This window comes from Pristiophorus japonicus, chromosome 5 (genome assembly GCF_044704955.1).
Source record: "Pristiophorus japonicus isolate sPriJap1 chromosome 5, sPriJap1.hap1, whole genome shotgun sequence".
Lineage (NCBI taxonomy): Eukaryota > Metazoa > Chordata > Chondrichthyes > Pristiophoridae > Pristiophorus > Pristiophorus japonicus.
In genome coordinates this window covers 101497853-101512727 of record NC_091981.1, presented here as the reverse complement: position 1 = coordinate 101512727, position 14875 = coordinate 101497853, and the positions used below count along the sequence as shown (strand labels likewise).

The following is a 14875-nucleotide window of genomic DNA, read 5'->3' as shown; positions in this document are numbered from 1 at the left end:
ATGTAAAATTCTAGCTGTTACAAAGAATGAGCGTTCCAATCCATTTTTGCCATTCCTAATATGAAAACTGTCAGGACCCAAATTAATGAGTTCCAAATTCCTTACATCACAGTAACTATTTAAGACTGGTCAATTAATTACATAAAACCTTCTCGATTCATTGTGTATTTCCAGCCAAGACCCTACATATTCCATTACTTCATGACACAGTGTTTCAATGAGGCCTTTTGGCTTTTGTTATTGCACAAAAAGCACCACTTAAGGAAAGACCATCTGCTGCAGCAAATGGTAAATGTCAGTAAAGAATGTTGCCTTTTTCTATCATAACATACCTCAGATATTAACCTTTACAGCACTCGAACAAATGAAATAGTGATAATTCTTTAGGTTAGAAAGTGCTAGAGGTTCATTTCTCAAAAGCTATTGATTTAATGACTACACCATTCATCGTCACAAATAAGCTGTTTCATACTTTATTTTAAAACTGCAGAATTTCAATTTGAACTATTTTGAACTTAAATCTACACATATTCTTTCACAAGGATGCATTTGTTTTATCAGAATTTATTTTTACATTTTTCCCATTACTAAATAAGTTTCTTGTTCCAAAATAAAAATGGTGGTAGCCAGATGTATTATTTTATGCTGTGGTTACTTGTAAAGTGTCTTCAATCACTGGGGGAAGGGTGTTGAGGTGCATACTGAGGAGGCTTGTATAACACCTTTTTGGATGAATTAGAAACTGAACTATACAAACCAGCTAAAAGGTATAGAGTCAACTAAAAGTGAGACTAATCCCCGAAATTTAAAATGGATCAGTTTTGCCTGACACATCAAATCGATTCGTTAGTAAGCCTAACTTACCGACCTAGAGGTTAGAATGCAAAGAGAGAGCATTGCTGTCTAATCATGCTTCTGCCTTGGTTCATTATATAGTCAGTCATTTAAGTCTGACGGTGACGATTGTGTTCAGCAGCTGGTATGTGTGGTACAGTATTTGAGTGAATTGATATATTGTTCTTGTGGGGGTTTTGTCCATAGTTGACAATTGCACTTTGGAAAAGAACAAAGGCCAAACTAAACCGAAGTTGTGTGAAGTTACCCTACAGGTTGTTTCAGAATACAATGCAAATTTGTACTGTTCTGCATCACCAGCTGGAGGAGTCTATAGTCATTGGTCAAACTAAAATGACAGTATAATACACCAATTAAAAAGCAAGCTTATACCAGGTGTGCCACCACTGCTGCAATAATCTGCACCCAACTCTCAGGCTAGCAGCTTAATGGATCTGGATCTGCTTGGCATACCAGGTGAAACTGAATAATTTCCTTTGTGTTTCACAGAACCATAGACCCTGTTTAAACAGGCCTCATCTGAGGATATGATACTTAGTGAATTTTATATAAATTAAAATAAACTTAAATTAACCATAAGATGGGTGAAGTGTGCTTACATTTTAAAACATTTTTCTAAATGTGGGAAAATGCTGCCACAGTTCTCAAAGGATCAATAAAGAGAAAAGTGCACCATGAACAGCTGGTTGTTTTCATTACAGTGTTTCATTAGGGAGGTAGTGCCTCAAAGCCAGTTTACATGCCTACATCAATTTCAATAGGCTCATTTTCAACTGATTTAATTGACCAATTTAAATTAGTTTAAACACTCAAAATGCTGTAATTGTAAAGTTAAGGGCACAAATTCACACAGGCAGTTATACATTTTCGTGGTGCGTATCTGTAATGACTACTACTTTTGGCGCTTCCTATTTTCCCTGGCCCAGCTTCAGGTAAATGTGTTTCCTTTGTGCGTTTTAACCTCATGAACTCGATTTGATGAAACAGTGACGTTCAGAAGAGCTAAGAAATAAGACCTCGCATAATGTTATTCTACATGCAAGAGATTAAATTAAATCAGTTCATATCTTTAATCAGTAAAACCGATTTTCCTGTCTTGATTTACACGAACCAAAAAGCTCGCATGCGCAACGTGATCCCCTCAAAGAAATCTTCATCACCTAATATAGGTAGCTCTAATACGGACTGTGATTCATATGATAGGAGCTATAAAAATATTGTAAAATCAATTAAAAACATGTATAAAGTGCTAATGCAATAACAATAATTTAAGAAAATCAATAACTGTTACGGTCATAACTTCGGAAATAGTGCAGAAAAACCTGCGATTGATATATTGCTTGAAAGGGTAAAGAAAATAAAAATTGAAAGTGTATATTTGAAATATCGTATTTTTCCTGGGCAATAGATTACCCGAACATTGTTGTAAACTCTACTTTTTTTCAGCACAAAAGGCACTGTGATCAATGATGTTACTTTACAGAAACTCGTATGTAATACAGCAGTGCTGGAGTATTTCTCTGAACATCGCCCAGCGCCTCCAGCAGGAGAAAGTCAGGTACAGGCAGAAGGTGCTGGGCACTAAAGATTTTTTGTTACTCTGAACTCGCCGTTACTTTCCCAGCAAATTCTGGGCTTACTTCATAAAACAATTTCGCAAACCTACAACATTTGCAACTCATAGAAGCAAATGGCAATATAAGGGCATTACACACCATCTCAATTCGCCCCTAATTAACCCACTATTGCTGCAATCGATTCTGATACACTCATTGTTATAAGCAACTTCAGTGTCACATTCTCTAGAAATCAAAATTTAGCTGCGTTAAAAACTACTATATAGCTCTTTAATGAATGCATTATCCCCTTTTTCTACTGAATACGTATACAATGTAAATCCGCGTTTTAAAAGTGTCACATTCTTCGACCAAACGTGACACCCCAAAAGATGACGTGTTCAGTGAATGAAAGAATAGACTAGAATTTGCACATATCGCCACAAAATAATCATTTAATACAAGAAAATCAAATGGCTGGTCTGTTTATGATAAATAGTGATCAAATGTACAAAAGAATGTAAGCTATACAAAACATGTCAATATTTAGTAGATTTTCAAAGAACATTACACTGTAGTTTTCATAAACGCTGCATTTTATTTAAAAGTACCAAATGTAAAATCTATAAATGTATATATGTCACGTATACATCATTTGAATTACTCAATTAATTGAATGTACCTGATTTTATGTTTTGATATTCTACACGCATAGTAATCTTACATTGCATATATATACACCGAAGCATCTGTTGTTTTACCGACAGATATGAGAAATAAAACTGTTTTTCCTGTCACGTAAATCCTTATCACCAAGGTACGCAATATATAAAATGAAGGCAACCCGTATCTGCAGTCATTCCTTTGAAGTGCATCAAAGCTCAATTCGATTTGGCACAATTGAGATTTCTTTTAAGACGATATTATGCTAAAACAAATTAAGGCCATACATGTTTATTTGTCCAGAGAGATTAACTGAGCAAACAATTGCATTCGTGAGTAGTGCATGTTAGATATTATCCGTGGCTATGGCATGGAAACAGTGATTGCCTTCCACGGCGTTTTGCAAAACCAGATTATGTTTTGGGAATCCGAAGAAATCGGTATCAGTAAACACAAAGCTGTTCACATTATAAAATAAATGCATCTTTTGAAGCCGACAGACACAAATTGCTCATCACTGGAGCACCCTGTAAACGTGAGAGATGGGCACGCAGTGCTGCTTAATACTGACCTTTCCACTTACAGTAGTTGGCACCAACTACACCGTGCACTGGTAACACGTTTACTCTCACAGCCCGGTGCTGAATGGCATGGAGTGGATGCTATTTACTATCAACAACTCGCCTCTGCATAAGCGTCCGGTATTTGCACGTAATGAACCTAAAATCCCATTGTCGTTTTATTTATTTTTTAAATTTTTTTTTACAAGGAAGGAAAATAATAGCATATGTAGCATAAAAGTGTTTCACCATTTTGCAGATGAGTTTGAAACAATATGCAAGTCCATTTTTCAGGGAAAAATCGCATAATAACAAAATACATTTAAAATGGAAGGTGGTGCTTGAAATAGATTAGATGATTTTAAATTACGTTGATTTATTTTAAGCAAATGTCAGATTATTTATTTCAGAGAGTTTTGCTCTTTAACTCTGGCCCAATTATTGGTTATGTCTAGTTGCAGGAACGTTTTAACAAAGAAGGCTGATTTGTGGTTTCAAAGACAATTGCAGAGGCCGTGTGTGTATTCCTCCTTTGAATCCCAAGATCTGCCTAATTATAACAGGAGATGATATAGAATGGCCGTTTTACCAGATAATATAGAAAACGAGGGTGGCTTACTGCTTTATCCTGCAATCAATGGATACTGTTCACAACATATAACAAAGATACAATAAAAGACTAATAGAAAGTGGTTAATCCTGTCTTTATAAAAAATAGCTTAATTATATTAATGCGGAGAACTCGCCCCTTTCATGTATACCCAGTTACTTTACCATCTGCTCAGTGGTTCTGATTATTGAAACAAACAGCCACAATCAAATAACAGAATATTTATTGTAAAGCAGAGTATACTGCAGTAATTTAGAAGAGCTTTTTTGCTCTGTGCAACTCTTCACCAAAGTTTGATTTGTCTAACGGTTAGAGCAAATAGTAAAACATTTTTAAAAAATCATCCAACCTTGTAAATGCATCTTATTTTATTTAAAACCAGACATAGATTATACTTTTATCTATATTAATATACATTATATGCGTTTCCACCCCAGCTAAATTTGCAAATGTTATCTTAATTGTTGTTACTTTGTTGGATGAATTTATAAATACAGCTAGGTTTTGATTTCCCAGACACTTACAAGATTCATTAATGTATAATTAAAACAAATATTCGCACTAATCCCTAGTTTATTTTTAAACCATAAAAGCAAGTCGTTGGAAGTTATTGCAGAGGAGGGGTTGTTGTGTTGTGCCCCCTCCCTGCCCCCACCCCCGCCGAGTGCTTGTTGTGTCTGCTGCAGCAATGCTGGCTGCTGCCTCTGGCTGGCTCTTACAACGGTTGCTATGGGTTACCGGCGCCGGGTTACTGCTACCTGCCAGTAAAAGAAACTGGCACAGAAATACCACCAGCATCGGCAAACAGCATTTAGGAATAAACTGCCAGAGAAAGCATTGCTGCAACAAAAAAAAAATCCATATTTCCGAGAAAATCCAGAACTTTTATCCATTAGTTCCAGGGTCCAGGCCTTGACTGAGGTGAGAATTATCTGGGACATTTATACAGACAGGTACACCGTTCTCGTGCTATATTCCGCTTATGTTTGTATTATGTGTTGCTGTAATCATAATTATAAAATGTTATTTTAATTTAATTCTCGTAAGAGGAAAATATATTTCTGAAATGATGGCTCAATGCTGTTGAAAGAATGTGTTTTTCATACCATTGATTCAGAAAATATCTCAAGTACAAAACACCTATATTATGAGTCATTTACAGTCCTGCAACAATAATGCTGGTCCTGAGAGTTGTTAGGGCCACTACATGGTATGATTTAACTTTTTTTTTTTAAAAAGGTATGTTGAAATTTCATCAGTTTGTTTCCCTCCGGAATATGTGCAACAAACATCTCATTCGAGCCTTACTCCAATTTATGTCCATTAGGTGTTGAGAGTTTCTGGCATTTTACCAAAGTGAAGGGTATGTAATCCAAATGGTTATTGAAAGGCAGAACTGTGCAAGATCGCTTAAAAGATTATGAATGAACATAGAATTGGAGTAGCGTTTCGTCCTAAAATAAGTTTTTCTGAAAGTGATATCAGTTAAATCCTTACCAAGTGTAATAATCAAATTCAGTTGATACTTAATCTCATTTCTAATGTTAGTGTATGCTGTGCCGAATTACTAGTTTTAATCGTCTCCAATTATGAACTTGTTTTATTTACATGTGTGTTGGTATGTTTATAAAGTGTCGCGGTGTATTCAGTAGGTCATTTGGATTTAAAACCGGCAGGTACAAAACATAGGTTAAGAGGTTGTATGGAATTAAAAAGGTCAATGCTTTTAACCATTGTAACTGTTTTACCCATTCAATATTTTACATTTAAACCTGCCGCAATCCTGCAACAAATTTTAAAAATAGTTTCCCTTAGAAAGTTTATTGCAAGACAAATGGTTGCAAAACGATTCATTTTGAGCGTTATTTCCCATTATATCTGTTTCCTTAGCGTGTAAGAACCCAACAGTGAATTATAACCAGAATAAAGTCGAGTTGCAAACATATTACGACTTATCTGGTTCGCTGCAATAGTCCTGTAATCTACCATTAGGGTTAGGGACCACTGCTGGGGGGGGCGTCAACTTCATGGAGATCCTCAAAAAAGGACCAACAAACTCTACATTAACATAACTAACTATACAACATCTAATACAGTAAATCTGCGGTGAACAGGATGACATATACCAGGATAAAAGCTGATGGGTGTGTAAATAGTTGGCCAAATAAAGCGGTTCCTTCTGGGAAAGGGCTACGCCTGCCAAAAAATATTAATCTTTTAACAATTAGAGGCGCTACCCCAAACACAGGAAATTCCGGACTGTACTTCCGACTATCTTACCGTGAAGCATTACCCTGGGGTTATCGTTTATTTAAATGGCACATAGTTTGTGGTGGCAATTTTGGATCCTTACTAATTGACGGAGTTGCGAGGTAAAACTGGAGAACTTCAAACCTGTGGACACAGAAATTCAACACTGGTGGCTTATTGATCTTCCATTCATCTCTTTTGGCGTTTTAATTAATTATTGCAGTATTTTATGAGGTTTCTTGATGTTGAGTCAACTGTTAAATAAAACTGAGAGGTTAAATCTTACAACGTTTTGTATATATTTCTGGATGGGACATACTTGCTGTGAGATTTGAAGTCCGTATCTTTTGAAGATGGGACCCATTGCACTATGCGAATAAGGTGGGGCGACCGGATTGGAGTAACAAAAAAAGGCAGGGAGTTGGTGGAGGAAGATACCAAATATAAAAACTATGCTATTTTATTTTCCATATATTTTAGACGGATTAAAGATTGCATTGACATGTTGAGCCTCAGGCACGGTTTATCAGGTAACTAAAGATCAACTAAGTCACGACTGAGCTTACAGTCGGAAGGGGAGGGGGTGAGTGATTCTGTGCAGAGCGTTATCACAGGGTACTACTTTAAGCTGATTCAATTACTGAAAAAATACCCTGAAAACTACACTCGGTGGGCACTAAAAAAAATTCGCAAGTTAGATACAAGAGATTGCCCTGCAGCAAAATCTAGTAACATGGTTTTCCTTAAAAATTTTAACAAAAAAATGTCAGCTCAGTTGTCATGAATACAAGATTTTACACTCTGTACCAGCTCCTGCCTTTTTTGTTACTCCTCCAATCAGGTCTTCCCTGCCATACCATCTTTTTCACACAGTCCAATGGGTACTATTTTCAAAGGATACAGACTTCAAATCACACAGCAAGCATGCCCCATCCAGAAATCTATACAAAACCTTGTAAAAATAAAACTGGAGATTAAATTAAGTTGACTCAATGGCAAGAAACCTGACAAATGCTGTATCCGAAGCCATTTGCAATGCACACCTTTCCACATCACATTCCCCATATTCTTCCAGCAATCAAATATTTCCCCAATTGACAAATCTATAAAAGGAGCCCAACAAATTATGGTAGTTGAGAGAATGTCCTTCAATAAACTCCTACCTGGTTCTTTGTGGTTATCATTTTCAATCTCATCGAAAGTAATCTATTAACTTCATTAATATTTCACAATTGCAGCATTGTGGCATTCACTTCGACGTTATATGATTGGAGCTGATAAGTGTCATCACTATATTCAGAAAGGTCATCCATGCAGATACCTTTGATCAAATTTGCCCAGACCAGTCAACTCTTGCTGTACCTACTACATTATATAAGCAATGAAATCTAAATGCAGCCTTCCATTTTTTGAGGGTCGAATATATATAGACAGGAGAAATGTACTACAAATTACTTAATTTTCAGAACATGAAACCAAATTCAGCTTTTCCACAGGCTTCCATCATTCTCACCTATGGATATTTTTCATTGTTTAAAAAAAAATAGGACATCTGATTTGGTTAAGAACATTCACCATTGTTCATACTTTAAAAAAAATCAATGTCCCTAGGCATGTCCTGTATGGTGCAGTGTTTAGTGTTCAGATAACCAAGGAACACACTTTTTTGGGGGGGAGGGGGGGGGGGGGGGAAGAGAAGAGAAGAGAAAGATATCTCCCCATATATATGAAAAATAAATATAGAATTATGACAAAGTTGGAATATTAAATATTAGTATATCAGTCCTAGAGCTATGGAAATTTAGCTAGTTACAGATAAATACACCATCAGGTTATTTTAAGAAATAAAAGTTATGTATGGTGCATCTCTTTTGGTTTGTTTCCTGATCGTGCCATGGTAAAAGCTTTTATGCAAACAAGGATATTGCTTTGAAATCTAATAAAAATGTACTCGCAAATTGTGGTCTGTGTAGAAGCATGAAATTATGTTTCAAAGTATTTGATGAAACTAAAGTACTGTAATCCCTAAAAATTAACATAGGAAAAAAACTTGTCCTATATTAATCAGCAACAGTAAGATAACCCAGTTACTGTTTTCTGATCAATTTAAGAATCTGAATTGGTCATATATATATACACACACATTGCCATCTTTTGTTCACTTAGGACATCACAACTTGAATATTCAACATTAAGTATGGATAGTATCTGAATCAGGTAGTGCAATTTCCCAATTATTTCACTTAATTTCCACGATATGGTGACTTAAATTACTCATAATATATGGAGTGTGTGTCATTGCAGAGCCCAGATTACAGCAATCATTTTGCTAGCCATCTGTGAATGTCCACTGCACAATATACATCAATTGGTGTAAGCCTTCCTACCAACTAAAAAGTTAAAGAGTGTATTCTTATTCAGTGAATCTGTTTAAATTTGTAATTTCTTGGCTACCAATAGAAGCAATCTACATAAATGACCCAGATGCTGAAAGCAGCCAATAGATGATCAAACTTTCAGTGGAAGAAATTAGGCAGATCAGTAGAGTCAGAGAATGCAGCAAAATATTTGCAGAAGGATTCAAATTGATTATTGGCATTGGATAAATGGCAGTGGAGATTTAATAAAAGTAGAATAGATTGAAAATAATGTAAGAGATAAGCAAATTGAATTATATTGAATGGGTACAGGGAGACAAAGAAATCTGGTAGAAATGAACAACTCACTTAAATTGTCCAATGCAGTGAAGAAATTTAAAAAAACCTAGGTTATGTAATCAGAACACTGAAATACAAATTACAAAAGTTATGCTATGGCTATAAAATGTAGAAGTCAAACCACATTTTTGTTACTGCACTACAAAAAATGTAGATGCATTAGACTGATCCCAAGTGTAAAGGGAATAAGCCAAGAGTAAAGATTAGGGTGTAAAATTTCCACTTTGGGCACAATCGGCAATCCGGGCACACATTGCGCTAATTTTTGGAAGTGAAGTTACGGTTCAAGTTTCCATTCACTCATTTCCATATTCACAGCATTTTAGAATGCAATTGTTTTTTTTTCTCCTAAATAAATATTGCTTGATGTATTTAAGAGTGATAACCTGGTGCAGTTTTATTAATGCAACTGGAAATGGGTCGATCACAAAAAATAAGCATTTTTAATAAGTGTCTAGTCCACCACCCATGAGTAGCCTGATTTTAAATAACTTACTTGCAAAAAACTATACAGAACCATTAATAGTTTCATTGGTGTACACTAATCAGTTTTAGTAAATTAAATATTTTAAAAGTTTTAAAAAAAGGTGCCCATTAGTTGCTCTTAAATATAAAGCTCAATTTTAAGAGCCTCCTCGAAGGGCCGCAAACAGGCACAGTTCGCAGAAACTCACCATGGTGATTAATTTGATCAGAGGGAGTGGACAGTTTTGTGGGCAGGACCATCGTCCAGCATGATTTTTTTTTCAACCAACAGAAAAGATTTGTGCTGGACGCAACTTGCACTTGTAATTCTCCAATCTTGTGCTGATTTGGCCGATTTCAGGCAAAGTAGCAGAAACTCTATCTATAGTCTAGGAAGAAAGTCCTTTGTGTGGCCTCAAAAGTATAAATATAAAAAATGGTACAGGTAAAGTAAACTCAGGTTATAAGATCAGAGGATAGAAAAAGCAAGCAAAGCAAAAAATGACCTTTGAACTAATATCAATAAATATCTCAGTAATAAATGATCAGAATGATCTACCAAACACAATAAATGCCAAAATTCACTCGTTATTGAAAATACAATTAGATGCCATGACAGAAGAATTAATGTTTTAGAAGGATGAGCTTTGAAAGATCAAATTGTCTTTTTTCATCTGTGCACTTTTATTAAAAATAAAAAATTCTGAATATCTCAATGCCGATATGTGCAAGTATGCAAATCAAACATATCAAAGATAAAATATCAGATTGAATCCTGATGGTTCCTGCAAAAAAAGTGAAAGTCCTAGAAATATTTTCTGTACTATTCTGTACTTCAGTTTTAGTTGATGCATGGAATATTCTACAGACATACTGACCATTTTGGGTGAACCGAGAATCCCTGCGAGGGAAAAAAAAAAGTCAGCTCTGTTAATTCTGCTTCCATGTTATTTCAACAGAAAATCAGTTCTACATAAAAAAAAACATGGTGGCAATTTATAGTCAAGGAACTTAAGTTCATAACAGCATTTAGACTTCGATCTAAAGCCCACTGAGCTGTCAAGCAATGTATGGTGCAGTAGTACCACAGTCCTTTAATTGGTCTAGACAACCCAGAAAGACTTTCATAACTACCCAATACCAGATGGTCAGGGAGAACAGACCTCTTGACAAACTGGGTGCTAATGGCCTACAGCAGTGCTGGGAGAGTAAGACAGAACCTGTATACATAGCTCACATGATGCTGCAGATTCGGTTTTCCTGCCATTAACCATGTACATTTGTGAACAGCCTAAGCTTTTACACATATTTTGCTTCACAAAGTATTCCACCACTTCAGTCTCCGGATAGAAAGAATTCCCGCGGGTTCATTTCATGCATCATGCAGATCATCATCAATACCTATAGGGTTTTGTAAATCAGAATAGTTCACAAATCACAAATTTATTAAAATAAAAAGTACAATAGTGCACAATTCCATAAATAATTGACTTTTGAAGAAAGGTTTCTATAGTGGACACACTATTAGACAAATTAAGTGAAGTAGAGCACACCATGAGGTATCTAGTGAGGTTCCAGCTTTTTTTTCCCCCCACTGACCAAACATTTTTTGACAAAACTGTTTAGTTTGACAGTTTAGTTGCCAGCTCTCTCAGACAGCACCTTCATGGCCAACATGATAAATAACAAATTGCAGCTATAAAAAAAAATGCAGATTCACAGCACCGAGACGACAAATAATGACCCTTTTAGTAAAATGTACACCAGAGCTTAAGCTCCATAAAGTTTTTTGTGCATAATTTAGCAGAATGAAAAATAATTATTTGAGCATTGTTAAAGTGTACTCTTTAGTAACGAGAAAATCCAATTCGGCATTAAACCCAGTTTCACCAGTACCAACTAGAATACTCAAATGATTTATTTCTACACTATACAGAGGAATCAATGTAACCAAAATAATCTGAGTAGTGGCTGTTTCTCTTGAACATGTCAATTTTCTTGATAAGATAAGGATGAGAAAGAAGTCCAAAGTAAATTGTTTTCCGGTACGCAGCTAAATAAACTGGGCTATTCGAGCTTATACTGGTTCAAAGACCAAGAGCTACAGAGCACAAGATATAAATAAGCTATTTTTAAATCCGTAATCAAAACATGAAAATCATTTATTAAAATATTATATATTTGGGTAGAATGTTAAAGTTGCACATTCAGCCACTTTATATTCAAAATAGTAACTTATGAATGCTGGTGGGAATTCTTTTTTTAAAAAAAAGGCTAACTTCCAACACACTCCCAATCAATTTTCTCCCCTCCATAAAGATATTAGCTCCCTGCAAGGTCAAGATTCCACCAGCAGTGGGCACCCTCTTACTTTAACCATAACCATGCTCATGTGAAAGCTTGGGATCAGTTATCAGCTGGCTATTTGTTCAGAAGAGTATCAGAATAGTGCCCAATTCTGTCATGACTCAATACTGCCATGTACTTCTAGCAGCGGTGGCTAGCTAGCAGAATCAGGAAGCCAGGCCAAATTTCCAGCCTAGGAGTGCTTAGGCCAATTGCAGCACCCCCATCTCCACCGCAGCAGAGACCAGCTTATTAAATATAGACCAGGAATCGATCTGGCTATCTTCCTGGTCAGGAGGGAATGGAATTACTATCTGCTACTGGGGTACTTAAACAATTTGATGACTAAGAATAATTGTTGTAAGGAGCAACAGTAAATGTTCTGAACAGAGCCAAATTGACAGTCACCACAACCAATTTTCTTCTATAGTTAAAATAAGTCTTCAGATCACTAAATCAAATGGACAATTGCTCTACATTGAAGATTAAATTTGCATTGTACCCAAGATAAAACTCAGCTGAGTGCGCAGTAAACAGCATGACCAGCATTATGTCATTAACGTTCAAAGATGCAAAGCTGTATGTGTTAAATATTTTGAGCTTGGATTTTTTTTAAAAACAAGATGTTTTGATGGAGCACAGTGCAAGGTTACTCAACATAAGCTATAATCAATAAAGAGATTTACTGCTGTTTAGGATTTTTACACAGTGAATTTCCATGTAACTAGCAGAGTGGACAAGGGAGAACCAGTGGATGTGGTGTATTTGGACTTTCAAAAGGCTTTTGATAAGGTCCTGCACAAGAGATTGGTGTGCAAAATCAAAGCGCATGGTGTTGGGGGTAATGTACTGGCGTGGATAGAGAACTGGTTGGCAGACAGGAAGCAGAGAGTCGGGATAAACGGGTCCTTTTCAGAATGGCAGGCAGTGACCAGTGGAGTGCCGCAGGACTCAGTGCTGGGACCCCAGCGCTTTACAATATACATTAATGATTTAATGAAGGAATTGAGTATAATATCTCCACGTTTGCAGATGACACTAAACTGGGTGGCGGTGTGAGCTGTGAGGAGAACGCTAAGAGGCTGCAGGGTGAATTGGACAGGTTAGGTGAGTGGGCAAATGCATGGCAGATGCAGTATAATGTGGATAAATGTGAGGTTATCCATTTTGGGGGGAAAAACATGAAGGCAGAATATTATCTGAATGGCAGATTAGGAAAAGGGGAGGTGCAACGAGACCTGGGTGTCGTGGTTCATCAGTCACTGAAAGTGGGCACGCATGTACAGCAGACGGTAAAGGCACAAATGGCATGTTGGCCTTCATAGCTAGGGGATTTGAGTATAGGAGCAGGGAGGTCTTAATGCAGTTGTCCAGGGCCTTTGTGAGGCCTCACCTGGAATATTGTGTTCAGTTTTGGTCTCCTAATCTGAGGAAGGATGTTCTTGCTATTGAGGGAGTGCAGCAAAGGTTCACCAGACTGATTCCAGGGATGGCTGGGCTGTCATATGAGGAGAGACTGGATCAACAGGGCCTGTATTCACTGGAGTTTAGAAGGGTGAGAGGGGATCTCATAGAAACGTATAAGATTCTGACGGGACTGGACAAGTTGGATGCAGGAAGAATGTTCCCGATGTTGGGGAAGTCCAGAACCAGGGGACATAGTCTTAGGATAAAGGGTAGGCCATTTAGGACGGAGTTGAGGAGAACCTTCTTCACTCAGAGTTGTTAACCTGTGGAATTTCCTGCCGCAGAGAGTTGTTGATGCCAGTTCGTTGGATATATTCAAGAGGGATATGGCCCTTACGGTTAAGGGGATCAAGGGATATGGAGAAAAGGCGGGAAAGGGGTACTGAAGGAATGATCAGCCATGATCTTATTGAATGGCGGTGCAGGTTCGAAGGGCCTACTCCTGCACCTATTTTCTATGTTTCTATCCTAATCAAGTATAGCTAAATTCACAGCCCAAAAATCAAGTTTCTGTGGCAAACATGTTATTAAATCTTGACAATGAGTGATTAATTAGCATAAAATCTGCACAGGAGTGATTTATGTATGATTCAATGACATTTTCCTTGTGCATCACCAATGTTTTCTTGTAATAGCAGCTCTTGTATAAAGGCCTCAGAAATCCAAGTTTGAGACTAGTTAGGAGTCAAGTTTAGAAAAAATATGCATAAATATATTTTAATATTCCAATTACATTTAGCTTTTGTTTTTAAAAACTCATTTCATAACCATTTATTCTGTTGACCTTTATCCCAGAAGTTCCAATTGAAAATACAGCATTTCAAAAAGTTAACTGAACAGTTTTCACTGTAGCCACAAATAAATGTGATTTTCCTGTCTTGAAAGAAAAACATTGCATCAAACACTGATCTTCCACAAATTTCTTTTGCGAATGAGGTCCATTTGGAGGTCTACATTTGGATAACTAGCAGTCTGGTCTGTAGATTCTGAACACATGTCCAAAGCAGAAAATGAGCCACCACACAGGTTCCCGCAATGTTCATCTTTTACGACTTCACGTTGTTGTCACTGCTGCCATTTCCAAGCCCCGAGGATGAAGTGCTGATGAAAATAAAATAATAAAGAGGAAATTGGTTTCTACAACACAGTTAAAGCCTGAGTAACAGAGGAGAACCTTAATTATCTCCAGTCACAGAGAGACAGGAAATTTGGTCTTTTAATTAGGTGTTTGGAGTAGAGTCTGATATTTTTTGCTAGATAATTTAGAAGGAAATAACCCAAGTCTAACAAAATGAAATTCAGATAATCAGAATGCAGATAATTGAATTTCCACTGCATTCATTAATTCAGTGTGTAGGTGTGGGCAGCTCTTTATGATGAGCTGTC

The 14875-nt window shown here is 36.6% G+C and overlaps 1 protein-coding gene and 1 long non-coding RNA gene across 7 annotated transcripts in view; one reads left to right on the top strand and one right to left on the bottom strand.

The window, feature by feature from the left end:
- The first annotated feature begins 1260 nt into the window (after positions 1–1260).
- LOC139264408 (uncharacterized) overlaps positions 1261–14875 on the top strand; it is a 35809-nt gene continuing 22194 nt past the window's right edge. For 2 of the 4 annotated variants that reach the window (XR_011593341.1, XR_011593339.1), the window contains exon 1: positions 5034–5197. This is a non-coding gene — a long non-coding RNA (uncharacterized lncRNA). Of the gene's footprint in view, positions 1312–1718; positions 1788–2301; positions 2414–5033; positions 5198–14875 lie in introns of those variants that run through there. The other 2 variants (XR_011593338.1, XR_011593340.1) reach the window with 2 other exon arrangements.
- The window catches only part of snx10b (sorting nexin 10b), a 68422-nt gene continuing 64647 nt past the window's right edge, over positions 11101–14875 (bottom strand). For all 3 annotated transcript variants that reach the window (XM_070880813.1, XM_070880811.1, XM_070880812.1), the window contains one exon: positions 11101–14590. The gene's annotated coding sequence lies outside the window, so the exon portion shown is untranslated. The remainder of the gene's footprint in view (positions 14591–14875) is intronic.